The sequence below is a fragment of the Lissotriton vulgaris genome, unplaced genomic scaffold, assembly GCF_964263255.1.
Source record: "Lissotriton vulgaris unplaced genomic scaffold, aLisVul1.2 SCAFFOLD_990, whole genome shotgun sequence".
In the NCBI taxonomy this organism is placed as follows: domain Eukaryota; kingdom Metazoa; phylum Chordata; class Amphibia; order Caudata; family Salamandridae; genus Lissotriton; species Lissotriton vulgaris.
Genome location: NW_028255328.1, coordinates 417,427 through 440,860, shown reverse-complemented (window position 1 = coordinate 440,860; position 23,434 = coordinate 417,427). Strand labels below are relative to the sequence as shown.

General features: G+C 44.9%; 1 protein-coding gene across 1 annotated transcript in view; it reads right to left on the bottom strand.

The window, feature by feature from the left end:
* LOC147659167 (uncharacterized) overlaps positions 1–19,900 on the bottom strand; it is a 372,891-nt gene extending 352,991 nt beyond the window's left edge. The window contains exon 1 of the mRNA XM_086951924.1: positions 19,805–19,900. The gene's annotated coding sequence lies outside the window, so the exon portion shown is untranslated. The remainder of the gene's footprint in view (positions 1–19,804) is intronic.
* Between the last annotated feature and the right edge of the window lie 3,534 nt (positions 19,901–23,434).

The following is a 23,434-nucleotide window of genomic DNA, read 5'->3' as shown; positions in this document are numbered from 1 at the left end:
CTTGCCACTTACTTCAGCTGCTTTTTGGAGAGTTTCAGGATGACTCATCAAGCGGGGACTGAGAAAAAGGGCGAGGGTCCCAAAACATTTTCCCCATGCAGACTCCAGTAGGGATTTTGAACATGACTACAAGCTGAACTGAATTACACAAAATTTGGTAGAAAGCTATCTCTGGGACCAGAAAGAGTACTTTTTAGGGCAAAACTCCAGCGCTTGCGCTGTCAGGCGATCTGTTGTATGTACTCTAAGGGGTCTGACTCCTCCCAAGCTGAGTGTCTTTTAAAAATCGCAGTGTAAAAATGGCTAATGGTGGATGTTTGTCCCACCTTTTTTCAAAAGTTCACTCTCTTGGAGTATTGCCGCGGGAGTAAGCAGCGGCGAACAAGGTAGCTGCTGCGGCGGGGCGCACGCTTTGCTCTGACAGCTCTTCTCTCTGCGTGTAAGTATTTGTCAGTTGAAAATAGTGAGTTTGGGCTGCAGATGTTGGATTTACTTGATGACTTTCTCCCCGGTTTTGCCAGCATGCTTTCAATTTGATTTCTATACTTTCTAGTCTTTTGTTTACATTATCACATCTATTTACATTATGCATCTCACAAGTAATCTCCCTGTGCCATCATTCCCCACCTCCTCACACAACACTGGTTGCCTGCCCCCACCCCACCGAGATTGCTATTTTTTTATGTAAATTTGTACAATTATATACCGTGGGCACGGGCTGATTAAGTGATTTGTGTAGAAAGCTGGCTCTGTATATACTATACCAAAGTAAGGTAGTGTGCACAGAGTCCAGTGGATCCCGAAAGGCTTACAGAGGTAAAAGTAGATAATACCTTACTCGCCCCATTTGTGGTAGTGAGGGAGAGTAGTATTGGCAGGAGAGAAGGCGCCCGTTTTCCTCTTTGTGAAAGTTCATGGAACCTAGTGGGTTGGTGTTCTGGGAATATGGAGAGCTACCCGCTTTTTGTGACAACGAGAATACAGGTTACAGTGTGCTGGGAGGAAATGCACCCCAAAATACACTTTGGGTAGCTATAGGCATGGGTATGCTTTGATCTTTCGTGCACCTGTGTATCTAGTGGAGCACGTAATAGCCGCGGGCAGTGGTGAAAAGTGCATGTGTTAGTGAAAATAGGTAGTCAGTCCTTGCTGTGTGCAGTCTCGCAGAGTTCAGATTCGCAAAGGCCTCTGTGTGACAGAGAAAAAATATGCAGCGAAAGAAATTGCGGACATGTCCAATTGCAGTAGGAGACTGGTAAGTTCTTCACTCTAACTCAGTGTGCATTTCCACTTTGTCTTAATGTTCTTTAGCACATGCCTGCAAAGAAGTTTGTTTTATTTCCAACTGCTATAAAGCATCAAAATTCACTCTGTTTGTTCTATATTGTATTGTCAGTGGCATGTAATCTTGACCATCTTGAATTAAAAATTGCACCTCCAAATTGTGAGAATAATATCTTGTCTGATTCTGTTCATAAATGGACTATTATGATTCATCATGGGTGCCAGGTGCTGCTACCTCTGGCTTACTGTTTAGTACCTCCAGATCTGCTCTTAATACTCATGGCCTAAGTGGTCATAAGGCAGTGCAGAACAGAAAGTAAGCACTATGCCTAGACCCCAGACTACTGCGTTTCCATTAGCCCCTCTACAACAAATACGGAACTTAAGGAATCTGTAGTTTGGAAAAGGGGTTCTAAATCACTTTTTCAGAAAGAAAAAACAAATCTTAATACCCATACATGAATGGTAGATTCTACTTTGAATCGCCACATAACTTTAAACACCTCTTTGCCCACCCAACCTTCCTATTTAATTCGGGATATCATTTTAGACACTGTCTGGAATTTCAAATTGGTGTGTAGGTTTGAGAGTTATGGTTGCCCCAGTGCTTTCAGTGTGGCTCACCTAAATATACAAAGCGATATAAAAAGGGGGATGATGGACGGAGGTTTGAGCAAATCAAACACTCACCCCCAGTCGACTGATCTGGGTTTAATCCATCACCATTCTTGTGTGTAAACATCATCACTCCTGGTCTGCACCTTCATAGCTCGAGCTACCAAACCCAGTCACACATCCTATTCATACCCTTGCCATTACCTTCCAAATTCCAACAACCAGGTTACCTCAATGCCTATCAAAAACCTCTCTGGAAAGGTCCCACCACACAGGCACAATTACAAACATAGCTCCAAACCAGGTTGCCCTAAACTCTCAACCCACTGAATACCCTTCACATCATCTTTTTGCATGGTGCTGAACAGGTTTTAATGCACAGACTAATGAGAAAGTACAGTGGAACATTGCTGTACATTCTATGGCCCAATACAATGCAATAAAGCAGAATATTCACTGAAGTATTTATGGTTGTGGAATATAGTGAAATTCTACTCTTATTTACAAGCAAACAATAGGTCGACTTCTGTAGCACAAAGATGTTCACAATGTGCAGCATCTGTAATGCACTGTTCTCTCGAGAAAAGTGTCTCCCCAGAGCACTCAAAATCAAATGTTCAATAATTGTTCAATAAAGTTCAAAAACATGTGAGTCAATTTCAAAAAAATTTCTTTACTTGTTAGTCATTTCATGATTCTTCTCATGGTGTATAAATATTCAAATCATTGGCCCAATGCATTTCGGGCTATGCCCTTCATCGGGGGCCCTGTGCGATTCTGTAATAATAATAATAAAGTACAGTTTAAAAAAGCAAATTTCTCCACATTTATACATGTTAGTTTATGCAAAGTCAAACATTGTGCAACCCTTCTACACATGCAACGGAGGAAGAAAATGGGTGTTGAAGGTGTAGACTGTTTGAAAAAGGAGCATGCTTGTGGTGTGAAAAATAGGTATACTCTATGTACAATTTTACTCAAAAGTGCGGGAAAATTGGGAGTGCCTAAGGAATATCCATGGCGATAGCAATGGGAAAGTGCTCTTGAAGTCTCGAAATTCAAACCTGGTTTGGCGTATGTGTTGCCCCACAGGCGTAAAAAATTATCTGTAACAAACAGAATGAACAAATGAGCTGCCGTCAGTCGGCGCGTCTATCTGGTAACATATGACAGACATCATCTGTCAAGGCTCGTTTCCGTTCGAAAAGCAAGCTTACCGAGTAAAGTATTCTCTCTAAATCCTCAAGGGATTCCGGTTGGACTGTGAGCGTTCGGAAGGTTTTCCGCGTTCTGGAAATTAAACCAGGTCGCGAGGCTCATATATTGTAAGGCGACGCTGATTCGCCGGGCTGTGTATCTTGCAACGAACGGTGCTATTGGCTGCCTCGTAATCACGTGTCAACACAGTCGGGAACGTGTTGTTTACAAATCGCGTAATGTAGCGGACTGTGTGATGTGTAACGTATTAACTGATGATCGCGTGGACAGTGATGCCCTTACCATAGACAGATTTCTAAATTTACGAATTAATATCACAATGGGTTGAAAACTTGGTATAAACATGGTGAAAGAAGGAAATGTAGAAATGAATTGTAAAAATGAAAAGCGTGTGCATAGGTTCTAAATCGTGTCATATAGCTTTCACACCAGTAGCATATATTCAATGACAGAAGAATTAGTTTTTCATCAAATTATGACAATACATTTGACTACAGATAGCAACTAAATTCTAAACGTTCATTGAGACCTCTTGGAGCTGTAGATGACAATCTATTGATCCAATAAAGTTCGCGTCTTAACAGGTATTGGTCATTGTCTCTTCCTGGAAGTAAAGGAACTATTTCTAGAATACAGAAATTCAGTTGGCTTGGATTGTGATGATGATCATTAAAATGTACTGCCACGGTAGATTTATTGGATTTGAGACTAATATTACTGCGGTGTTCTGTCAGTCTGGTTTTTATTTTTCTGGATGTCTTGCCCACGTATGGGAGTCCGCATGGACATTTCAGCATATACACAAGGTTGGTGCTATCACAAGTGCCATTGACTTTCAGTTTGATTTTGCTTCCGCTAGATGGGTGATTGATTTCATTCCCTCTGATAATGGAATTGCAATTTCCGCAGTTGTGGCAGGCCAACGTGCCTTTATATGAGGTCGAAATTGGCGTGGCTCTGGGTTTCAATAGTTCTTTTAGGTTTCTCGTCCGTTCATATGCGAATCTGGGATTTAATGAAAAAATCCCCTTGAAATCATCTTCCAGGGCCAGTAACGGCCAATGTTTTAGTATGATTTTTTTGATATTGTAACTCCTTGTGGAGTATTTTGAAACAAACACTGATCTCCGTTCCTCCCTTGAAGTAGATGGTGTCAGAAGTTGTTGTCTGTTCATTTGTTTTATTCTCTCCACAGCTGGTTCCAGTATGGTTTCAGGGTATCCCCGATCCTTGAATTTCTTTATCATGTTCTCTTTTTGCTCTTCATACAATTGTTGTGAGGAGGCAATGCGTTTTACTCGTAGCAGTTGAGAGTAAGGAAGATGCTTTTTTAATGTAGGTTGGTGAAAGCTTTGATAATGTAACAAGTTATTTTTGTCCGTGGGTTTCTGAAATACTGTAGTGAGTAGTTTGTCATGATCTTTGATGATTAATACATCCAAAAATGATAGTTGTTTGTGATTGATGTTATAGGTGAATTGAATCCGGTCATTGACATTGTTGAGATCTTGAATGGCTGATGTTAATTCAGTGGTTGATCCTTTCCATAGTAAGAAAATATCATCTATGTATCTCTTGTACAGTATGAGATTATCTTTCCATGATTGGTTGTTGAGAATGTGCTCTGTTTCAAAGAAATGCATAAAGATGTTTGCATATGCCGGGGCCGCACAATTTCCCATGGAAGTCCCGTTACATTGTCCAAAAAATTCATTGTTGTACTGAAAGTAGCTGTGGAATAGTGTAAAGTGCATTAATTCCATAATTAGCAGTTTCAGGTTTGTTTCTACCGATTCACTGTTTAGTAAAATGTTCTCAAGTGCTGTTAGTCCTAAGTCATGAGCAATGTGCAGCACTCATGAAGGCACAGGTTAGATTAGAAACATACATATAAGCACATATTCTTCCTGTGTCAACACAGTCATTTCGATAAGCAAATCAGCACAATAACCTCTACCAATAATCCTAGAAAAATGCAGACACAAAGTGAGCACATGGCAAAATGTACTGACTTTTTACTTTAAAAGCAGTCAAGGAAAAGGGGCACCATATAAAATTTTTGGTTGCAATATGGGACCCAAGAAGCTGTTTGAGGTACAAGACTTCACTATTTCGAATATCTGTACTTCTAAATCTCAAATCAAAAACACTTCGTAAGGAAAGCCATACAGAGACAACACATAAGGCAAACCACAAATGTGTTCAAATGATACCCATGAGGATCTAAAAGTTACAAATGTGTGATAAGGCTTTAAATATGGTAATTTAATCAAAAATAACACTAAAACCAATAGAATGAAGAACAATTTAGGATGCCTTGAATTTGCTGACTGAGCAAAAAAGTTTTTATCTTAAACAAGACTGCAAAAATCACTAGACTTCTGATGAAAACGTTACATCCCGGTAGAAAAACACCAATTGCGACGTCCTTCGTATGAATAAGCATGAGCTAGCAAGCCACTATCCAACAGAATAGGTCTCTAAACAATGAAATGCCTGCTCCTAACTTGCTTTGAGAAGTTATGAATTTGAATTAAATTGCTTTGACTTAACTTATTTGACATTAAATATTATAGAAGTTTCTCCTGCATTTTCTGTTGTGCAGACAGTGTAGTAAATTCTTCTTGTTGATGGCCACATCTCAACAAATCACCCAGGTACCTCAGTTTCTGTCACGGTCTGTGAAGCCTCCTATAAAGTGGTCACATTGGTTGAGGCTTTTTGAAAATCATCTGGTTGCCATTGATACCTGATTACAGTTGTGTGTGCAAATGTGGGCTTTTGTTCGGCAGTCTTGGCCAGACTGCTAAGCAAATGTTTGACAATCGGCCATTGTTCTCTGTGCCTCCGGGTCATTCTAGTGATGAACAGTGGAATATGTATAGTGAAGCAGTTGAAAGACAACACAATTTTTAAATGAGCCAAGTATAATGTGTTGAGGCACAATTTCTTCAACCGTAAACAATTATCCAAGGAAGGTGTGGAAGAGTGTGTGTCGGCGTGGAGAATATTAGCTGCAAAATTTGAATTTGGAATTAATTTAGATACTTATATACCAGATCAATTTGTGTTGGTTTTTCTAGGAAGATACAGGAAAGATTGCAAAGCTGTAGTAATCATACACTTACAGAAGTCATTGATTTAGCCAAAAGTATAGAGATATCCTTGATTTCTTCAAAAGTGTTGAATGCAGAAACTGCAATAAATGCCTTGTCTACTTCAGATCCGGAACAACATAGGCACTTCTTATTAATGTTGTTCAAAGAACCAACTCAGTTATTTTACAGGATATCCTGCAATTGGCAAATGATGCTTATGGTGCAAAAAAGTGTCATTTTCAGGTTGTATACAAGAGTGGCAAAACTCCAGTGAGAATTGTGAATGTTGATGTAGAGGTTAACACTTGGTAGAAAGCACTCAGCAATGTAGTTCTTACAGTTGAATGAAATTCTGTATTCACATCTGTAAAAGGGCCACTTTGTGATGCTATAATTGACATTTCTTTACAGGGGATGATGGTCTATTCTGGTCCCCTTATCACCATTCTGAAGGATCATGAAGCAGGGCCGATTCGGCGCTTTCGCCGAGTGCATCTCCGGGCAAAAGGCAGAGTGTGAGCCACAGCTGAAACATCATCCTACACTGGCTGGAGGGAGCTGCCCGCTGTGAGGCCCTCAGAGCCAGTGAAAGGTAACGGTGGAGCCGAAGGAGTGGGCTGTTGAATCAAATTTGTCCCCGAAGAAGTGAGTTGGTTTCAGGCCCCCCTGGACTCACCAGCGCTGGGCATATTCCTACGAAATGCAGGGGATTTTACAACTAGGCCACAGTAAAGGGGGAATACAAATATCTCGGCCCGCCTGACCCCAAAAGGGCAGGCGACATCCCTTCACACAGGAGGAGTGCAGGAGACTTCCCTGTAGTCCCTTGAGGGTACGTAGAACTGAATTACGGCTTCCTGGTTTGTCGTGGACAGTTGGGAATGAAGAGTCAGGATGAGTGACACACAGGAGCACATACCCACTGCCTGACCTTAAGATGGCTGTCGTGTGAAATTATTACCTCCAGGGGTCTTCTATTACAGGCACTACTACTAGTTGGTTATTGTTAATCCCCATCCCTTTTCAGCCATATAGCCTTGTGCAGACTCTGACAGGAGGGCGCAGAAGCAGGGGGGGGAATAGGTGCGGAGCACACTGAACGCAATTTGACGCCACAGGTAGCTCCCACTGCATCCGGGGTGCACCCTGGGTGTGACGAGAGCCGACTCCCAAGGGTGGGAGATGTCCAGGAGAAAGCAGCAGAAGCACCACCAGGTCATCTCTGACTACGAGACTCCACCGGCTCCGAGAATGGCACTTCAGATGCCACCTATCAAGTTCAGTCAAGAGCCGCGCCGTGACCGGCGCCCATGATGGAACTTTTTACCGTTGCCCCCCTAGGCAGAATCTAGAACCTTCTGTATGTACTGCGGTGCCCGAGCAACCTTTGGCCGATAACCGGTGGAGCTGCCCTATGCAGCTAAAGAGGAGTTTGGCTTGGGTTCACCCCTCGGCCATCACCTACCCAGCCGGACCTCGGACACTGTTTTTCCTAGTCTCCCCGTTGTATTTCTTACCCCCTCCACCCAATGTTTATGCTATGCTTCTGTAACTCATGTAACTATTCTCCAGCACCTATTTGGCCGTCACCTACACAGCTGATCTTCTGACATTCTTTTCCTCGTCTCCCTGTTTGGGTCTCCTTCCCTTCCCCTCCTCCTCCCTCTTTTGATCCTTTGATTCAAACCGATTTAACTATATAACCCGTAGCTCGCTTATTCAACTGATGCAAATTACAATACTGTTTGTACCTACCACAGAGCCTGAGCAACCTTGGTAGATGCCCGGTGGAGCGGTTCTATGCAGCTATAGAGGAGTCTGGCCCCTTGGCCGTCACCTACCCAGCCGGTCATCTGACATTGTTTTTCCTCGTCTCCCAGTTATGTGACTCCTTCTCTCCCCCTTCGATGGAACAATGACGCCCCCCTGGGCAGATACCAAATCTTTTTGTACCTACCGTGGAGACTGAGCAACCTTGGCCGATGCCCGGTGGAGTTGTCCTATGCAGCTATACAGGAGTCTGGCCCCTTGGTCGTCGCCTACCCAGCCAGTCACCTGACATGGTTTTCCTCTTCTCCCAGTTTGTGTCTTTTTCACTCCCCCTCCCTCTGTGATTCTTTGATTCAAATGGTTGTAACTATGTAACCTGTAACTCGCTGATTCAACTATTATAACTATGTATCCTGTAACTCGCTGATCCTCATGTAAAGCGCTCGGATACCTCCGGGTCTATCCAGCGCTATATAAAACTTTGCAAATAAAAATAAACAAATAAAATCGTAAATGGGGCAATAAAGAGTCCCTGGAACCAACTAACGTGAATCGCAAAGCCCTTGGGGAAAGGAATAGCGACATGATAGGGTCCCTTGCATCTAAAGTAGAATGCTTGGGTAGAGAAACTATCAGCAAAATTGACATGGCTATCAAGGGAAAGGAATAACTGGTTGGAAAGATGTAGATAGAATGGGCTTGTATCTGGTACAGACAACCCTGTAGTTGTTGGAGAGTTGCTGATAACCTATTTTGGTGGGGTCAGGAATATGACAGAGCATATTTTGCAGGAATTTGATGTGTTTTATGAGCAGGTGGTTGTAAAGGGTTTGAACAAAAGATCAGACTCAGGACAACCTGTGGTACACACAACATCCGCCCTGTTTCTTTTAACATTTGAGTTCTTCTCTGATTCTATGTTCCCAGGGTATTACTGAAATTAGTGATCCTTATCTATGGGTTGACCCAAAGGTGATGGCGCGGGGAAAAAAATCTGTGGAAATCAGGCTTTTTGAGGAATTATGCACACTTAGTAGGAATTATAGTGGTAATCTGTCATTGACTTCCCAAGAGACAAGCGTTGCTAGCCAATTTGTAAGGGGAAAAATGGTTTTCCATTATTTACTTACGGTCAGCTTACCATCAGATTGCTTAGACTCCAGAGTTTCTTGAACTGACAACCTTTGTAGAATTGTTTGGCACCTACAGATACGTCCGATTGCCCTTTGGTATCAGCCACCGGCGTATTCCCGAAATAAATGGATGATCTATTTGGGGATCTAAAAGATGAGCAGGCGTATAAGGATGACATCTTGGTTTTTGCTGATAGCCTGGAAGTACATAATCAGATTTTGAATACGGTTCTGTCAAACAGGGGCATGACAAATACAAATTTGCCATGGAATTAGAGTATTTAGGACACACCCTCTCTTCCTCAGGAATAAAACCCAAATGATGTCTTACTGAAGCAATCAAGAAAGCCAAGCCACCTTAAGATAGAGATGCCCTATGCTCCTAATTGGGGTTAGCGGAATACTATGCCTGTTGTGTGCCAGACTATGCCCATGCAGTAAAACCTTTCAATGTTTTGCTCAGGAAAGGGACAGAAATGTTTGGGGACAGGCGATTTTGATGTTGCATTTAACAATATAAAATAATTGAAAATGCACCAGCATTGAGAGCATTTCATGAGGGTAGCATTTCTATAATTAATGTTGATGCCAGCTTACATGGGTTTGCAGTACAGAGTCAGTGGGTGGCAGGAAAAGAACAGATGGTGGCTTTTGCATTTAGGTTGCAGAAACAAAGTGGGAGTCATTGTAGGACCATGGAGCTAGCATGTTTATCAGTGGTGCAAAAGTTCAAGATGTACATGTGGGGTTCCAAATTTGAGTTGCATACAGACCACAAACGTTTGGTCACATCCTCAATGGAAGTACGCTAAATAATGTGCCTGCTAGATTGACCAGGCTGGTTTCCAAATTACAAGAAGAATGTTGTTGTGGTCGGACATCTGTACTGGATTAAAATTTCTGCATGGATTTTTTTTATCATGTATACCGCTGGTGGATACTGAAAAGGAGGATTGCATGGATGATGTTTAATGTGTTGTGGATGTGTAAGCAAATATGAGACTGTAGTGACTGAATAGGACTGTGTGGATGCATATCACGATGACGACATTTTGTAGAACACCAAGGAATATATCGTGTAGGGTTGGCCTGAAAGTAAATGCTTGTTGGTTGAATTGAAAACAATCTCACAAGTGTTGGGAGAGGCACCTGTAGTCAATGGTATGGTTTTCAGTGGTGACCAATATGTTCCACCTGTGATGTTGCGTAATGACTTCACTTCTATGACTCACAAGGGACATTTGGGAAAGACAAAAACTTGTATGGGAATCAAACAACACTATTGGTGGCCATCCTTGAACAACCAGGTCTAGTTTGTTGACAAGTGCTCTGAATGCTTACTTTCAAATAAACACTGGAAGACCACTCAGACAGCCTTGCACCCCGTTCCTTTCCAAGATGGTGCTTGGGAAAAACTAGGTTTAAATTTCTCTGGTCTGTATTCAGCACTCTCAAGCAATTTAAGGTATCAGATTCTTTTAGTTGATTATTTTTTAAAGTGGATGTATTCTTCTTTTGTGGATTCACCAAGTACTGATGCTGCCATAAAATTCTTTGAACAAGTATTTTTACTGGAAAGTTCTCCAAAGACAATAGTCACTAATAGCACACATTTAATTTCGGAACCTGTGTGTAAATTTTGTTTTTTCATGTCAAACATTTAAAGGTGGCTCTGTATTCACCGCCTTCAAACATGGTCAAGAAGGCAATATCCCTAATGTATAAAAACAATGGTCTCGGCATTATTAAAGGTAGAGCTATTGGCATTGCTCATGACATTTTTTTTAAATCATAAATAAAATAGCATTGTCATTTACATTGCCAATAGCTTAATCGTTAAATAAATGGCATTGTCATTTACAATGCCATTAGCTTAATCGCTCGCAAATGCATGACCTATTGCATTTACATCCACACACACACACATACAGAGCCACCCACGCAGTCATTCACATAGAGCTACCTACACAGAGCCACCCTCACACAGACAGAGCCACCCACACATAGAGCCACCGACAAAACAAGCATTTGCAATGCAATAGGTTTTGCATTAGGAAAGTTGGAGCTTTTGGTATTGTAAATTACACATTTTTTTATTTATGTGTTGGTTTTGAAAATCGCGAAATTAATAACTTTGTCATTTACAATGCCAATAGTTAGAACTTTCGCAAATGTGACACCTATAGCATTTGTAATGCAATATGTTTTGTATTTATGTGACTTTGATGTATTGCTAATACACATAACAATGTCTTTTTTTTATTTATAATTAATACTTAAATAAAAGTTATTGTAATTTATAATGGCACTAGCGTAAATTTTAGTAATTGGGCCATGGTCAAACAATGGGTCAGGAGCATCAGTTGAAGCCTAGGAACAGTGTCATATCTATAAAAATGTTTGTTATACTTGTGTTTTCCAATATGCTTCAACTGCACTATTTTTCACTTCTTTTTCCTCATAAAATGGCCACGACGATGGAAAGGCTTGTTCTGCCCCATTGCTGGGAGCGTTAGCCCCCCTCACCGAAGCTCAGGTCTTGTTGAGCCTCAGTCTTCAAATATAGAACTTGTTTCTGGGTTGCGTAGGTCACTTTTATGTCTTCTGAAGGATAGCGGTACATATTTTAGAACGGTGGTCCCTACAAGTGCAGGAAATTGCAGTTTATTGATACAGTTAACCGGTAGTTACGACTACTGTTTCCCCTTCTGCTGCTTGTTTCCATGTGTTGCTCTTTTCCTTCCCGCTTCCCTGCAGAAACCACTGTGAATACAATACCTGTGTTGGGATGAAAATCACACACCCTTTTGAACTCTCAGTCAAAGTATGGTGAGGAAAAGGTGCTGGTTCCAAGCTGCAAACACCGGCTCAAATTAAGCACCGTCTTAATATACATGTAATGATTCAAATAAAAAAATATGGAAATTTCCATTGCTGTAGAACGCTCTTTTGCTTTAAAACTAGGTTGGCGCCATTTAACCAAATTATACATACATCACTGGAAGCCTACATATTACAGTCCGTGGATTGCCCCATCCATAGGGGTCAAGTTTTTGCTTCGGCATTATGGTGGGGATCTCTCTAATAAAGCCAAGTAGGGACTGGCACAATAATAAATTGCAATTAATAAAGTCTAATAACATTCCATGAGTGGCCATACTTCTAAGGCTACAGTATCTAATTGATTTTTATACAACAAATTCTTCCACCAATGTATGTAAGGGTAAGCCTGCACAAATCACTGTTTTTACAGCGCCCCTTCCAAAATCAGCAAGTTAAACTAGCACTGCGAAGCATGCACCAATCAATCTTAATAGTCTTACCTCATTTAAATCCTTCAAAGACATTGCTCTCAATTTATCTTACTCGTCTGCCTACTAGACGATCCCTATAAAAAACGAGTTTGCCGTTTTAACAAATAAAACAAAGGTAATTTTACCTCGTATGCTCCGAACACAAGACACTTATCACTAGAACAGACTCAGAGACAGCGTGCAACCAAGCTTGCTCCCCGAAGAGATACTAATCACTCAGACATGCTCAGAGTACGACAAGCCCAACAAACCAAAAGAAATTCTCTTTAACGAAGAACGAGAAAGCTCAACATGCAACATGATGTATTGGCAAAACCAGGATTGTCCGAAAGCCACGCATAACAGGAAATTAATTGGTAGCTACGCCATTTATTAACATTCATAATTCAACGGAACGCCATCTGCATTGTGGACATCGGCAGGGAAAGCAGAAAAAAAGAAACTAGCGTGGCGTGCACAATCCCGGGCGGAAGTCAGGCAGGCCGGGGGCGGGACGTCAAGACACACCGGAAGCCCAGGCGGGAGCCTACCCAGCACTGGGACGCGAGGGCAGGAGGAGAAGGGCGGCTGGCGCTAGCGGGGCTCCCGTGATGTGAGACAGCCCCGCACCAGAGGAATAGACCGCCGCCGCCTGCAACGAGCCCTCGCACACACACACACACACACACACACACAGGCCCCCCTCATACACAGGCCCCCCTCACACACACACACACAGCCCCTCACACACACACACACAGCCCCCCCTCATACACAGGCCCCCCTCACACACACACACACAGCCCCTCACACACACACACACAGCCCCCCTCACACACACACACAGCCCCCCTACACACACACAGCCCCCCTACACACAGCCCCCCTACACACACAACCCCCCCCAACACACACACAACCCCCCCCAACACACACACAACCCCCCCAACACACACACAACCCCCCCAACACACACACAACCCCCCCCAACACACACAGCCCCCCAACACACACAGCCCCCCCAACACACACAGCCCCCCCAACACACACAGCCCCCCCAACACACACAGCCCCCCCACACACACACAGACCCCCCCACACACACACAGACCCCCACACACACACAGACCCCCCACACACACAGACCCCCCACACTACAAATCCCATGACAATCACTACCACCACTCAGAGCCTGCTGGTATGACCCACACATCCAGGATTCCCAATCTGCATACAGCTCCTTGGTGCAACAGTAATCCCTGCTCCGCCACACTGCAACGCGCCTTCAGGCCCCGACAAGAGGTAGGAACGCGCTGTAGAAATGCTACAGCCAGTGCCCTCCCGCATGCCACAGCTTCAAGGCCAGTATCCTCCATGAGCCCCCGCCCACATCTCCCGCCCATCTTTTACCCCAGCGTCAGCCGCGAACCTAAATACGGACCTCACAGTCGCTTCCTGGTTCGAGCCTGGGCGTGGGGCTGCAGGCAGTAGCCGTCATATTCCATAACCTGTCTCCACTGATACACGGACGGTCGCACTGATTCATTAAGAGCCGACCCACAGCGCGGTCAATTAATTCGTCCGGCTGCAAAGCTGATCCCGCCACCAGTCATTTACCGGAGCAAGGCCAACCCACAGGGCCAAAAAAAACGCAGTTTTTTTTCGGCAGCGAGCACGGCCCACCAGCAAAGAGACAAATTACTTCATGGCCCAGTAGCGATGACACCAATTTACCGGTGACTCACCAAGCTGCCTTATACCAAAGCTACCTCAAACCACCCTATTCTACTAGGTCTTAAGGATTCATATTCTCTGGGATCCTTCGAAGCACTTCCTAATTCAGACAACCAGTCCTGATGATGATCCTAATTTCTCTGGATCGAAACGCCGTCGACCCAACAGCCTGACTAATAGGCGCACTTTTCCTTATTGGCTTTAGACCTGAACCGAAATTAACTGTGCCCACTGTGATATCACAATGTCACATGCGCCGTTCTAGCCACCCACTGTAATTAGATTGCACTTTATGCACAGTGCGCCGACTACACTGTTTTCTCTCACTTGCGTCGCCACCTGCACTATTTATTCACGTTTGTTGCACCAAGTCCCATGTGGTTGTCAATACATTCTATGCAGTGCTGTTTCTAACTGTGTATATCCGACCTTGAAATGAATGTTACCACATAAAGCTGAATAAGTACCTTTTGACAAAAAATATGAGTTATCGCCTTCTTTCCCACCCTAGTAATGCTATGTGTATGCTATGAATAATTGTCTATTGACTTTTACCTTTCAGGACATTGTATTCTAATTGCACCTGTCATATTCCAGAGGCCCATCTCTCACAGCAATGGTGGGACTGTCTCACTACGAGGAAGGACAATCACCGTGCAGGGGTCCGGGCTGTCACATTGCAGCAGTGGTTCTGTCACGCAGCCGGGAGGGGATGTCACACCCCACTAATGCGGATGCCCTGTCACGCTACAAGGATGCGGAGTGTCACGCTACAAGGATGCGGAGTGTCACGCTACAAGGATGCGAAGTGTCACGCTACAAGGATGCGAAGTGTCACGCTACAAGGATGCGAAGTGTCACGCTACAAGGATGCGAAGTGTCACGCTACAAGGATGCGAAGTGTCACGCTACAAGGATGCGAAGTGTCACGCTACAAGGATGCGAAGTGTCACGCTACAAGGATGCGAAGTGTCACGCTACAAGGATGCGAAGTGTCACTACTGCAGGGGCTTTCACTCAAGAGTGAGTGTCGCTTCTCTGTTGCGTTGAATAAGCGGGTCCATTGTTTAATTATCAGGGTCTCTGTAGCCCTTTCTTGAATTTGGAGACGGGGGCTTTAATTTAGAAGAAATGTTGTGGCTGTATCTCTTCCTGGGGAGGCCGACATAATTTCACTTTATATGCTAAATTGGGAGTTAAACGTGAAGTGCAGTTTCCAGTTTTGACGTCCTTTGCCGTCTAATTTAGCGCCGTGCCCAGATACAGGCAATCAGAGGAGCAACCGGTGTTTGCACCCTGTATAGCGCCAGCTGAGCGCTAGGTTTACTACCAGACTATGGCAGTTGGTAAACAGAAGTACAAAAACTAAGCCAGCCACCTCGCCTTCCGCTCTTCCCTCATTAGGAGGGAAGTGTAAACATTGGCGAGAAAACATAATTCGCACTTGTTATGCTGAGCGGCAGCTCAAAATCAGGGGTTGTTCTGCACCGCATATTACCACACATCTTCAAAAAGAGTAATACGAGGCCACACGCCCCTCGCTTTAGAGGTGGTTTAAGTAAACATTTGGTTTTATAATATTGACTGGCTGGTTACTTGGTCGCAATAACAATTTAATTAAAAAATGCTTACTTGCACATTTTTGAAGAGCTGTAAATTACCGGCGTTACTTAAAGGAGATGGCTGACACCAGAAGACACCTTCACACGCCACTGCTAGCGCCAAGAGGCAACCGAGATCAAAATGGAGCCCTACTCACCGGCTCTGAGCGCTGCCGGTCTCAGCTCCTCCTTAACTCGCGGCGGGGGCAAGGGCCAGACGCGGTCGGGCAGAAATGGCTGCCGTAAAGCTCCGAAATTTTCGGAATCGGGGGCGTGTTTTTGGGTGAGTGACGGATGACGTCACAGATAGAAAGAACCTAAAAACACGCCCCCAAAACCGAAAAAGATGGGGATTAAAGGAAATGACGCCCCTCTCCTCCAATGGTTGGCCAGCATTTACGAGGCCAGCCAATGGAGAAGAGGGGCGGGTTCAAGCCCCCTAACCTAAAAACATTAAATCTTCGGACCGAATTGCCCAAGCGCAGCCTACGATCCTCGACCTAAAAATGTGATCAACAACTGCCCTGATCTTCTCATGCGCCTGCGGCAGCACTGGGAGTTGACTTGGGCGAGATAGAGGAGGAGGACTGGTGTGATGCCCTAGCTTCCCCAATGGAGGTTGCTACTCCTAAGAGACTGCAGCTAGTTCAACTAAAATTTCTGCATGGAGTTTACTTGGCCGCGGGAGTCCTGGTCAAGATGGGTAAGAGACCGGACCCATGTTGCCTTAGACACTGCAGTCAGGAGGGAACCTTTTTTCACATCATCTGGGAGTGTCCAGTTGCCTGATAGCGCTTATTGACGCCGAGGCAAAGTATTACGCCTCATTGGTATTAGCCGACCTTACAAAATGGTCCGACAACAACAACAAAATACCTGTAAACCAGTCAGGGTTCCGCAGTGGCATAGGTACCATGGCAAACGCTGTAGCAATAAGCCTGACTGCCGAAAAAAGCCTGCAAAACCATCAAGTTCTACATTTATGCTTCATGGATTTTAAGGCGGCGTTTGACCGTGTCAGCCGACAATTACTCTGGGCAAAATTGAAGCAGCAGGGCCTGCCGGACGCGATCTTAAACCCAATAATGGACCTATACACCAACACCTGGATTCAGTTAAAGATTGATAACGGCAATCGGCTCACGAGGAAGATCGGCACCTGTGAAGGTCTAAAGCAAGGCTGTGTCTTGGCACCCCATCTGTTTAACTTATTCATGGCCGACCTGACACCAAGGCTTGATGGGAACAATGCACAACCCCCACGACTAGGAATAATGCCCCTCACGCATCTCTCCTATGCTGATGACGTTGTTCTCCTTAGTCAGACGAAAATAGGACTGCAACGTCTCATAAATGAACTGGCTGAATACACCAAACAGAACCTTTTGCAAATAAACACCACAAAAACAAAGGTCCTGATTATAACTCACTGTCGTACAAAACTACTGAATTATACAATTGACAATAACAAACTGGAAGTAGTGGACAATTGTAAGCACCTGGGGATATACCTGGATAGACGGTTCACCTTTTCAGCGCACTTCAATGACATCAAGAAGAAAGGAACAGCGCTACTCCATGCATTCAGCAGTTTATCTAAGTCGCTTAAGGGCTCCCTGTTCACCCCCCTCTTAACAGTCATCAAAGCCAAGCTACTTCCAACAATAGCTTATGGCAGTGTGGTACATTGTGGAAAGAGCGCGCCGCTCTTGGACAAAATCCAAACAAGGGTGCATAAACGCATATTCAGATTACCACGCGATGCCTCACCCGCCCAGATTCGGCTTGAATTTGGATTGCAGTGTCAAACATTGCAAAAAAAATATGACACAGTTAGATTCTGGTACAATGTGTTGCTGAACCACGAGACACAAATTAACCTCGCTATCTGGGAAGCCATGCCAAGCAACCCAAACTCCCAGCACGCAAAGTATTTAAATTCCTCCCTAGAAATCACAGCGCTGGCGTTATTGTGGCAAAAGTTACCAGTGTCTTCATTCAAACAGGCTGCAAAAAAGGCAGCTAATTGGCACTCGATTGATGATAAAACAATCCTGAGACAACGCTCACACGCCTGGATGATAATCCAATCATATAAGAAGCTGGCCCCGGCACCCTATCTAGGGCTAGCCTTTTCCTCACATCTGAAATCAAAATACCTAACCCTACGAATGGGTAGTTTGCCTACAAATGCTGACCAATCGGGCTGGAGGACACCAGGCTCAAAGGAGTGTAACTTATGTGGCGCTGCTGTACAAGACCTCATTCATCTGATCTGCATTTGCCCGCAATTAGACAGTGAACGTCGGCACCTGCTCAAGGCAAAATTAAATGAACTAGGAATTCGCACAAGCCGCTCAGCTATAGTCCAAGCGTTGGACTAGCGGACCCTCAGTTTATCTGTCGAACAATTAAATATGTTATCAATTTTGAAAAAAAAACAGAAATTGAGTCAAGACCTACTACAAATTTGATCTTCCCGAACTTTTTAACCCGCACTTTACAGAACTTTGAATCAGCACTTACAATTTTTATACCATTACCAACATTATGTTTACCTTTTAAAAATCAATGCTCGTTTTACTATTCTATAAGAAAGTGCTTTCTCCGATACATCTTAAATCAATGTTGCATCTCATATTGTAATGGTTTTTATTAACTACACAATAAAGATTTTTTACTTACTTACAGTTGCCCAACGATACTGGAATAAAATTACAGATCGAATGGGGAACGCTGGGGGGGGAAAGCTGACGATCACCCTGAAACTATGTTTACTTAAGATTTGCGATGCCACAGACCTCACCCAGAATGAGAAAGCATGGGTTTCACTTGGATGGGCCTTAGCGAAACGTAACATTGTCCTTTGGTGTTTTACCCACCCCATTTTTGTGCAGAGACTTGGTGGCCGATATGGATAGAGCTATGATCGCTGAAAAGGATGTGTTTAAACAGAGGATGCCCAAAATAATGGGATCGTAAATTGGCTGTCTGGAAAACGTACAGAGGTGAAATATGTTTGTCCCTCACTGTGGAACTACAACGCAACGAAAAAGACTACTTGGTACATTGCACAGTGAGGGGGGAGGGCTTGAGTAATGAATGTATGTTGTAACAGTATGCTGAGAATAATCTACCTGCCTAAAACAATAAATAATATGTTATTGCTCATTTGCAAAGCTGTGCTATTTGTTATGCTGCTCAAATAAAAAGTTTACCAAAAAAAGTTGCGATACGTGTGTACCTACTGTGAAACACAAAACGACCTGATAAGCAACTACTAATAGCTTGACAAGAAGTACCACTTAAATGACAACACAACAAGCAATAATGTTCCCATGAGTCACAATTCACCCACACTATGAACCACAAATGCGCAGATCCAATTAGCAACTTGGGTGCAATTACAATGGTCCATTAGTGCGGCGATATACAGAGTCCGGAAAAAGGCGACGCATTCAGGAGTGAACGATCATATACAAGACAATAATAAGCAGTTCGTTATTTTTTTTTAGAGGGCAGGCAATGCCAAATACGTGTCAAAAGTAAGATCAAATAATGTCCCATATATTTAAGGGGCCATTACAGCTCAGTTATGCCGATAGGGTAGAGTATTGCCCCGGTTTAAGCCATACATTTTAATTTACGAGGTACCCTACATGCACTTTTTCTAAGCGCCAAGAACGATCTTACACGGGACGTGTATGAATTACACGAAAACCCATTATCCAGCGAGCCAGGTGCTTGGGCTCCCCTGCAAGATGGGCAGGAAATGCCGTAGCGGTCGCTGTCTCTGCGTCGGAAGAATACTGTCACTTATATCCAGAACTTCAACAGGATAACTGACTACGCAACTGTACAGGGTGGAAGGGAATGCTGCTTCCCATAGAGCCTGGAGTACACAACAAACACCACATCCTGCGAACATCAGCATTGGCCCAGTGCCCTGCCGTCTTTAGCAGAAACTCTGGTCGCTCCAGGTTCCAGAGGCTTTGACTTTAAGAATTTCAGTGCTTATTCTCCAAACAAAGAGGCAGAGACCGGTGCAGATGGCTTACCTTTTTACCGGCGGCGGCGTGCTAGCTAGGCCTGCAGCGGGCCTCCTCCTGATTTCCTACGCCTCCTGCTTCCTCCTCCTCACCTTTGGGAACGACTAGTGGTTGGTCAAGAGGTTTGCGAGACGGTCAAAATCCAACCAATGGTTGATCACGCACGGGTCACGTAAAGTTCAAGCATAGACAGGGTAGATTTTTTTGCCGTCAGTGAAGGTCCATCAGCGGCAACGCATGCTCTTATTGGCCCTGTATATGTTTGTTCTAGTTTGCTTGTTCCCGTACGTAACCCAGTTCAATAAAGCTGTTTTTGATTTAAAAAAAAAGCGACAGTAGATGTATAGTTGTCTGATCTGACTAAAGTCGCGTCTTATGAAATAACTGTAGCGTAAGGTGTGTGCGAGTGGTTTGGTGGAATACTGAAGGGGAAGGGTGTTGGTATTAGGAAAGAGAGATAATTGTATTTATTTATGCATTTTTAAATAGCGCGGACTTTACCCGAAGGTGTCAGAGCGCTTCACAGAAGGAACAGAAATGAAACATAATGAGAAACATTACAAAAGAACAGATTGCAAACGCATACGTTACAGTACATAAGGTAATAGTGACATTTGTGAGCAAACAAAATACATGAGGTAGTAAAAATTGTGAGCAATCAAAAATACATGAGGTAGTAAAGGTAATAGTGACAATTGTGAGCAAACAAAATACATGAGGTAGTAAAAATTGTGCGCAGCCAAAAATACATAAGGTAGTAAAAAGTGCACAGGAGGAAAAAGTGACAAGTGTGCAGTTACAAGAGAAAACAAAGTATCATTTGGGGTATAATACGCAGAGGTGGCACTTGTGCCAGTATCAAAGGTAAAAACATGTGAGAGGTCGCAAATGGTGTGTTACAAGGGCAAAGTGGTGTGTGCATGTTACAAAAGGGCACAAAACACAGGTACATGGAAAATACTCCAAAGAGGCAGACACTCCAACCCCAGGAATACACTGGGAAGGCACTTCCATGGTCGTGGAAATTATCAATAGTTTAGGAATAACTAACCAGGAAAATTAGAGAAAAAAAATAAAACAGTGGTATTTAATTTCCCGGCTCCCGCTTCCTCGTCTCAGCCCTTACCCGTTGCAGAAAGTCAATTTGCGTGTTCAAAAACAGAAATGGGTAAAGGCAGAAAGTGCTTCGCTAATCGAAGGCATCTTGAAGGGCGATGCCGATGGTGTCTTCGATTTCCATGCCCCCGACTCAGCTCCAGTCCATTATTAACGATGCTGTGGCAAGTGTCATGTAGTTTCATTCTACCTCGCTGCATGAGGTTGGGACGGGATAGAAGATCTTAAAACTGCTGCAAGCACCAGAAATCAAAAGACACTAACTGCACACAGAAGGGTCTCGTAGTGATAAATCGATGCTAAATTGCTGGTAAAATTTAACCGGTTTATTGAAGTAAAAGAGCCTGTGAAGAAGTGCTCCTCAGCTGCAGACCATGGACCCCAACTAACGAACAGCCAAAGTTCTAGACTGCTGAGCACAGTCAGTTTAGAACTGTGAGCAGAGCTGTAACGACTAAATGAAATAAAACTAGGATATAAGTACTTTGGCACTAGCTAGTGACTGAACGAGCATCACCACAGTACAGGAAAGCTCAGTCACGACAACTCCGGTCATACTATGCACTTTATATGCAACTGAAGTCTTTGATAACACTTTTAAGATCACTGTCTCGATTAGGATTGACATTTCTGAATTGCAAGTAACAAAGCAATCTCTGTGACAAAAGCAGTAACCCCCTCACATAAAATGCTGTTCTGTGATATGCAGGATACAAGTTATCTGCAGCATGGATATTATTTAACCCTCTTCCTGTGTTACTGGGGAGTCAAAAGTTTAATGAGGCAAGTCTGATCTCTCTGCAACAGGAACATGATTAATCATCAAGTTATCATTCACTTACCTACAGATTCACTGAGTGTTGGGTAAATAATTCCTTCTGCTCAGCCTGGTCGCTGAAGCTGGAGTCTGTGGGGTCACTCACTGCAGACCGGTGATCTAACAGTGTTGTGATGTGCTGCTGGCAAGACTGGCCCATCTGCAGCTGTAAATAGTAGTGAGGGTGAGAGGTCATGGTATGGCACACTTTCAGAGCTGTGCCCTGTGAGTAGACACACAGCGCCCACTCTCTTTCTCACCATGACTGGCATAAAGCTTACTGCACCTGAGCAACGTGACAGCCAGTGCGAGCAGACAGCCAGGCTGTGCAGGATTTGAAATCGCCACAAAACGAGTAGCACTAGCAGGTGACCCACTTGTGGGACACCCCCGCGCCGCACGGCCACCAGCTGCTGCGTGTGCCCCATCGCCTTGCCCTCTGCCTCGCTGCCTGCCTCACTGCCGGTTCTCCCGGCTGTTGTTTGTTTTGGTTTTTTGCCGTGTTTTGTTCACCACTTGTGCCTGGTTTTTTTTCCTGCTATTTTCTGCCCGTGTTAACGTTGTATTCTCCTTCTGTGCCTGGTTTTATTCTTTTTTGCCCGTGGTAGTGTTTTCCTTCCTGTTTGCCCGCCTACCTCGCCGCCCTCCACCTTCCCTCCCCGCTCCCCGCTCCCGCCACCACCGCTGACCCCGCCCCTTTTTTCTTTCTGTTCCCTCCCCGCTCCCGCCTCCCAGCTGCTCCGCCCACCCGCGCACTTCGCCTTAAATGGCGACCGTGCGAACGCGCAGCGGTCACGCGCAGCGGGCGCGCCGATTGTGCGCCGAAGGCGCGCCAAAGGTAAGCCCGTCTGCGCCCGTCCGCGCCTGGACCGCGCCCAGTGCCAGGACCCCTGGCCCTCGAGGACCCCGACCGACCCGCCTGACGTACTCCGCCGCCACCCTCATCGCACTCAACACCGGCCGACCCCCAGATTGCCACCAAGCCACACCACGACGCACCCACGGACCTTTCAGCTGCCACACCTGCAAGTACACCTGCATCCGGACCTGCCTCGCACCAGCACCCGCCAAGTCGAACACCAGCAGCACCCACCTCAAGTGCATCCTGCTCAACACCCGCTCCACAGACACGCCATCGAACTCTGGAACCTCCTAGACGCCACAGCCCCTGACGTTGGCTTCCTCACGGAGACCTGGATGAACGCCTCTTCAGCCCCCGACATCGCCATCGCCATCCCAGAGGGCTACAAGATCGTCCGGAGGGACCGCAACGCCAACCAGATGGGAGGAGGCATCGCCATCATCCACAGGAACACCATCCGTCTCACGACCAGCACCGACAGCACCCTGACCAGCGCCGAACACCTGCATTTCCAGATCCACACCAACCCGAAGACCACCCTCAGAGGCACCCTGATCTACCGACCCCCGGGACCACGCACACAATTCAGCGAGGACATCGCCGACTTCGTCAGCCCGCATGCCCTCCCCTCCGCTGACTACATCCTCCTGGGGGACCTCAAATTCCATCTAGAAAACAACGACCGCAACACCAGCACCCTGCTCGACAACCTCGCCAATCTTGGACTCAAGCAGCTGGTGTCCACCCCCACCCACCTCGCCGGACACACACTCGACGCAGTCTTCTCCTCCAGCACAGACATCGACTTCAGCCACGCCACAGAGCTTCAATGGACGGACCACAG